The sequence below is a fragment of the Rhinopithecus roxellana genome, chromosome 3 (assembly GCF_007565055.1).
Source record: "Rhinopithecus roxellana isolate Shanxi Qingling chromosome 3, ASM756505v1, whole genome shotgun sequence".
Taxonomy (NCBI): Eukaryota; Metazoa; Chordata; class Mammalia; order Primates; family Cercopithecidae; genus Rhinopithecus; species Rhinopithecus roxellana.
Window position 1 is genome coordinate 34,583,476 of NC_044551.1, and position 6,692 is coordinate 34,590,167.

Sequence of the window (6,692 nt, forward strand, 5' to 3'; positions counted from 1 at the left end):
TCTGATAAGCCGAGTTGTTTTAAAATGTTTAGTTGTTGTCAGCAGCATGAAACCCTCTTTTCTAATTTATGCAGAACTAGGATATATACAGACCTAAAGGCAGATCTTCTCTGGGTGAATGGAGGCCATATTCTCGCTGTTTCCCTCTGAGCCTATGTGTGGGCTCTGCAGTGAAACAGTTTTAAAATTATTTATCTATTCTAAGCCCCTTATTTAGCAGATGGTAAAACTTAAGCTGAGAGAGGTTTACTGTTAAACCAAAAGTATGTCATTTCACCTCTCTGGGCCTTAGTTTCCTCCTGTTTAAAACAAGTGTGAATTAATCTCTAAAATCTCTTCTAGTGAGTAATAAAGGAAGCATGTACGGAAGAAAAGTCATGACTGTTGGTCAACTGATGCTTGCTATCAGGTCTGCCAGGCATGTTTCTAACAATGACTGGGTAAGATATTTCAGAACAACACGGAGTTTGTTATGTACCTGAATTCACATAGTTTGGCAACATAAATGGCAGATGATTTTACATATCTCCATTTCATTCAGTTTACTGAACTCTCTAGTGAAGCAGCCAGACGAGACATTCCTCTCCCCCTTTGACAGATGAAGAAAACTGATAGTCACTTCTTCTCCCAAGGCCACACAATCAACAAATGTCTGAGGAAAGACTAAAATCCAGGTCTAGTGCTCTTGATGGCAACTCTTCCTGAATTAGCAAACCTAAAAATGTGAATGAATGCACTCTATGGCTTATACATATTTATGGATTTTAGGAGGTCTTATCCCCTACGATTATTAGCAAATATACACTGTGCCTGGGTGTACCCAAAGGTGAGCAAGTATTAGAAGGTGATATGGTTGTTCTGCCTGGGAATCAGATATTTGACTTCAGGGCTGGACATGATGGCTCACGCCTGTGATCTGAGCACTTTGGGAAACTAAGGCAGGAGGACTGCTTGAGCCTAGGAGTCCGAGACCAGCCTGGGCAACATACTGAGACCCTGTCTCTCCAAATAAATAAACAAATAAAATAAAAAAGAAAAAACGTTGGCTTCAGATAATAGCTTCAGGAGGCACTAGTTAGATGTTACTATGAGCAAACAGAGAAAACAATTATTGTTTAAGGAGAGTTTGGTGGAAGGTAATTAAGTCCTGATACATATCTGATATTCACACTGATTCTCGTAGCATCTACTTTTCTCAGTTGTCTTCATAACTCTGATCTATTGAGGATGACCGGAAAAATTAATCTGCAGCCATTTCATCTGTCTGCTTTTAAAAAGAAAGGCCATTGAACCTTAAACTATATTAAGCATTAAATTTTTATGGTCAAATTGAGATTCTGCACAAATATAGTTAATTAAATTTGTAGATGATCTACTGTCTGGGTTTATATGGGAGCCCTTGATTGAAAATGAGCTATAAAACACATGTTGAGTGAAAACACCCAGCCTCCACCTGCCAGACAGCCGTTTCTGGAGCAAATGGTTTTCATGTCCTGTTGCATAGCATGAGTGTGTGTTAGCCACTAAGTGAGTCAAGCATGGAATATGCTGGCTCTTTATCTTCCATCTGACCTCTGAATGTTGCCACCCTCCAAAACGAGGGTAAGTCTTCTCTTTTGCCACTCTCCCCCACCTGATTGTTCGAATTATATCTAATAGACACTTCAAATTAACATATTTGAAACAAAACGTTTAGTGTTCTAATCCTATAAAGCTATAGCTCTTCAGTCTTCCCTATCTTAGGAAATGAGATTACCCACCATGATATTCATGCCGAAAACCTAGCAGTCACTTAATTATCCTTTTCCCACCTACTCCCAGTCAAGCAAGTCTTATTCAGGTCACCTTCTATAGTATTTTCTCCATCAAGTCCTTTCTCTCCATTGTACTGGGGCTACCCTAAGGCAGATAAATCACTCTCCTACATAGGATAAAAAGTATTCCTTTGGGGTGAATGAATGGTTACAAGGCTATCCTCTCAGCCTGAATCAGCCCCTTGCCAAGCTAGGTTACAGGGCTTGGCAAGATGATGAAGGTTAGATTTCAACGTGTCCCACGTTAGGGACAGGTGTAGCACAGACTGAGCAGTGACCTGCTTGTCCAAGTCGTCACTCCCTCTCAACTGCTCCACGCCCTCTAGTCTTTTCCCAGTACATCTCCCTGTCTCCAATCTTGTTCCTCTGCAAATCCTTTCTGCACACCATAGTACAATGGATCTTTTCAAAGTGTAGATCGGATCATTTTGCTTTCCTGATTAAAATTCTTCCTTGCTTCTCTATTGTACGTGGCATAAAACCCAGAATTCTCACCGTGCTTACAAGGCCCTTCATGATCTAGCCCCTGCTCCTACGTCATCCCACCATAACTCTGCCCTGAACACTCTGGCCTCATTCCCAGTCTTGAACATGCAAGTTTGTCCCTGCTAGGGGCCTTTACACATGTTTAGATGGCTGGCTCCTTCTCGTCCTGCAAGTCTCAGTTTAAATGTCACCTTTTGACAGAGGCCTTTCATGACCCACTTTTGTAAAATGTATACACCAATGCCCCACCACCGTTATTCTCCATGTTGCATCATTACCCAGTTTTATTTTTCTCCATATCATGTAACACAACCTGAAATTAACCTGTTTATTGTCTGCCTCTTCCAGAATATAAGCCCCATGGGATGCAAAGAAGTTGTCTGAATTCCTCGTTGTTGTACCTCAGCACCTTTTAGGGCAATTGGCACACAGTAGGCACTCAATAAATACTGACTGAATGCGAGAGGATGGAGTCAGAGCATTTGAGTAAAGGAACAGTGGAGAGGATAATGGTATTCAGCAAGCATATGTGGGAAAGTGGTTTAAAAATATGTACTCGTAAAGAAAACTTGAAAATATTTCTGTCTTTGTTTTTCCCTCATTCCTTGCCTGTGGTCTCTCTTTTTTGAGTTGAGAAAGTTGAATGGGGTTTGTTTGTGTGTCTGAGTTGTTAGTTTCCAGGGGACTTAGACTGTTAAAGGGCATTGAACATCTCTCCCAAGCAGAGAGCAAAACCTTGTTACTGAGAGAACTTTCTGTGCGAGGACTCAGCCTGGCGCCAAGGTTGAGCCTCCTGCTGTCATTTGCTTTCTGGGCACAGTAGAGCTAAGCGGCATTGTTTAACCTTTTGGAAGCTGTGTATGAAATTTACATTAGCAGGGTGTTGCTGTTCTGTTACAAACCGTTTATCCCATGAATATCAATGTGGCCGTTTGCTCTAGGAAATTATCTTCTTGTTGTAGAGAGAAGCTGAGGAATCCATAAAAATGTACAGAAGATAGGTGAGAGAGTCCCAGTTTCCTCTGAGATTGCTGGGAAGATGATTCAGGAGCAAGGTGACCTGTGCACCCTGAAAAAAGCATCCAGGGAAATCCCGTGGAAGTCTTTCTTTCCTCTTCCCAATGGTGATTTGCAATGCGAGATTTTGCTTTGTTTATTTAAAAATATATGAATACCTACCATAGTCTTGCAAAGAATGGGCACTTAATAAATATCTGGCCCCAGTGAGCTTTCTGATGTTGAAAGATAGAAGTACGTATTAAACAGAAAACTCATCCACAAAGAAGAAATATGAACATGCAATTAAGGTAGTATCTACCTAGATCAACAATTTGGCACAAAGGACTTATTATTTTTTTTTTTTAAAGAAAACTTCTCTTTAATTAGACATTTATGACCAAAAAGGGAACTATGTTTTGTTTCTTATTTTTTAATTAATAGACTTTATTTTTAGAACAGTTTTAGGCTGAGCAGAAAATTGAGCAGAAAGTATAGTGTTCCCATACACTCTCCCCGCCTTTCTTCAGATTCCTCTGTTATTAACATCTGACATTTGTATGGTACATTTCTTACAATTGGTGAGCCAATATTGGTACATTCCTATTAACTAAAGTCCATAGTTTGTTTATTTATTTTTGAGACAGGGTCTTACTCTGTCATCCAGGCTGGAGTGCAGTGGCCTGATCTCAGCTCACTGCAACCTCTGCTTCCTAACTTAAGCTATCTTCCAGCCTTAGCCTCTCAAGCAGTTGGGACCACAGGTGCAAGCCACCATGCCCAGCTAATTTTTGTATTTTTTTTTAGGGATGGGGTTTTACCATGTTGCCCAAGCAGGTCTCGAACTCCTGAGCTCAAAGCAATCCATCTGCCTCGGCTTCCCAAAGTGCTGGGATTACAGGTGTAAGCCACCATGCTGGGCCTTAAATTCACAGTTTATATTAGGGTTCACTCTGTGTTTGACAGCTCTGTGTATTTTGACACATGCATGTACTTATGCATTCATGACTGTGGTATTATACAAAATAAGTTTACCACTCTAAAACCCACCCTGTGATTTACTTATTATCCCTCCTCACCTCCCATCCTGCACCTCTGACACTTGCTCCTTTTTTTTTTTTTTTTGCCCTTTAACAAATTATGGTAAAACCAGCCAGGAACAGTGGCTCATGCCTGTAATCCCTGCACTTTGAGAGGCGAAGGTGGGTGGATCACTCGAGGTCAGGAGTTTGAGACCAGACTGGCCGAAATCCCATCTCTACTAAAAAACAAACGAACAAACAAAAAACTAAAACAAAAAACAAAAAAATTAGCTTGTCATGGTGGTGTGTGCCTGTACTTCCAGCTACCCAGGAGGCTGAGGTGGGAGGATCACTTAAACTAGGAGGTGGAGGTGGCAGTGAGCCAATATCACACTACTGCACTCCAGCCTGGGTGACAGAGCAAGACTGTCTCAAAAAACAAATAAAAAAATTATGGTAAAGTATACAGGACATAAAACTTGCCATTTTTACCATGTTTAAGTGTAGAATTTAGTGATAGTACATTCAACCACTGATCTTTCTACCCTCTGTATTTTTGCCTTTTTCAGATTGTTGTATGGAATCGTACAACGTGCAGCCAGTCAGGCTGGCTTCTTTCACTAATCAATGTGCATTTAAGGCAAACTAGAGTTTAATAACTTGATCTGAAGTAGTAGTGCTGTTGAAGGATTTTAGTCGTTAGAACTTCAATCATGGGCATAGGTCAATGAGATTTGCTGTTTGGAATGAGACTGGCATTGGAAGGGTATTCTTAAGAAACTTGGAAAATTAGATTTCCGTAGCAGTCATCTAGTGGAGTGATTCCAAGCAGAAATAGAAAGAGTAACTAACAAATGTTTGTGTGTATGGGCTCGTGGTTGCCACACAAGGTCATGGGTCTCCAGGGCACAGGGCAAAAACTGGCATTTCACTCCCACACACACACATACCCAATACGAATGGCACTAAAAATGTGGAGAGACATCTAGCCTTGCTGGCAACGAAAATAAATGCAGGTAATAACAAAGTTTTTACTTCTCAGACTTTGAAACAATTAGCAATACCCATTGTTGACAAAGATGTGAGGAAATGGGCACATACAGATCCTTTGAGGAGTCGAAATTGATACAACTATTGTAGAAAGTCATGCAGTCATGAGTATCAACATCCTTAAAAAGATTCATGTCCTTTCCCAGTAGTTCCCCTTCAAAGTGTTTCTCCTTAGAAATAATCTAGGCCGGGCATGGTGGCTTGTACCTGTAATTCCAGCTACTCCGTAGGGTGAGGCGGGAGGATCTCTTGAGGTCAGGAGTTTTGGGAAGGTGGGCTGAAAACTGTAGGCTGGTGGGATATACTGCTCTTGTCTAGACTTGTGGTGAACAAAGGTATGCCCCAAATGTGGTATTGGAAATAACAAAAGGAATAGATATCAGATAATTTAATAAGACATGGCAAGGTGGTAAATGCAGACACAAGAGAAAGGAACACAATGGAGTCAATTTTAAGACTTAAAATATGAATTGTTAACTGCACGAGAAAAGCAGGAGGAGTGAATTTCTACAGAAAGTTGTGGACACTTGGAGATTAAGAAGCCAGCAAAGAAAGATGTCATTTCCACTCACGTCTTTCTTTACTCCGTCCCTCCCATTCTAAATTCCAGTCATGGGGCCAGTACTTCCTCCACAGAGGCAAGTTCTCAATGCGTGCGGGATTTTGCACTTTCCATGTTCTCTCAACATGGAAAGGCTTTCCCCACCCTTTTGGGCTCAGCCTGGGTGCCTCTTCCATTGAGAAGCATTTCGTAAGTGCTCCCCTACCTGCTGCTTCAAATCTCCTTCCTGAGCGATTCCATTAGGTCCTCTGCTTAAGCACAGAATAGTGCTTGTTACAGTGTAAGTTTTTAGAAGAGGTTTGATTTGGAGTTCAGTTTCCCTGGGCTTATGTTCGAGTTTTAATACCTGTGAGACTTTTAACTGTCATTTTATTTTTCTAAATTGCGTTCCATATTTCCTCAACTAAAGCTGTATTAAACTCCCAGCACTGAATTTTGTCCTTTCATTTCTCTACAACTTTACCAATAATGGATATAATACTTAGAGCATTATACAAGTACCAACAGTTACGACTGTTGTGAGTTTTAAATGATACAACATATGCAACTTACTGTATTACAATAGGTAAACCATTCAATTGCTATATGCCTCATCTCCTCATCTGCAAAATGAAGGTGATAATACACATTTCTTATAGATCTGTTGCGTGGAACTCCTAATATGTGTAGAGTACCTTGATCACTACCTATTTCATACTAGGGTGTGAGTGACTGCCATGATGCTAATGTAAAACATCTAATAAAATGTTCAAATGTGATAGG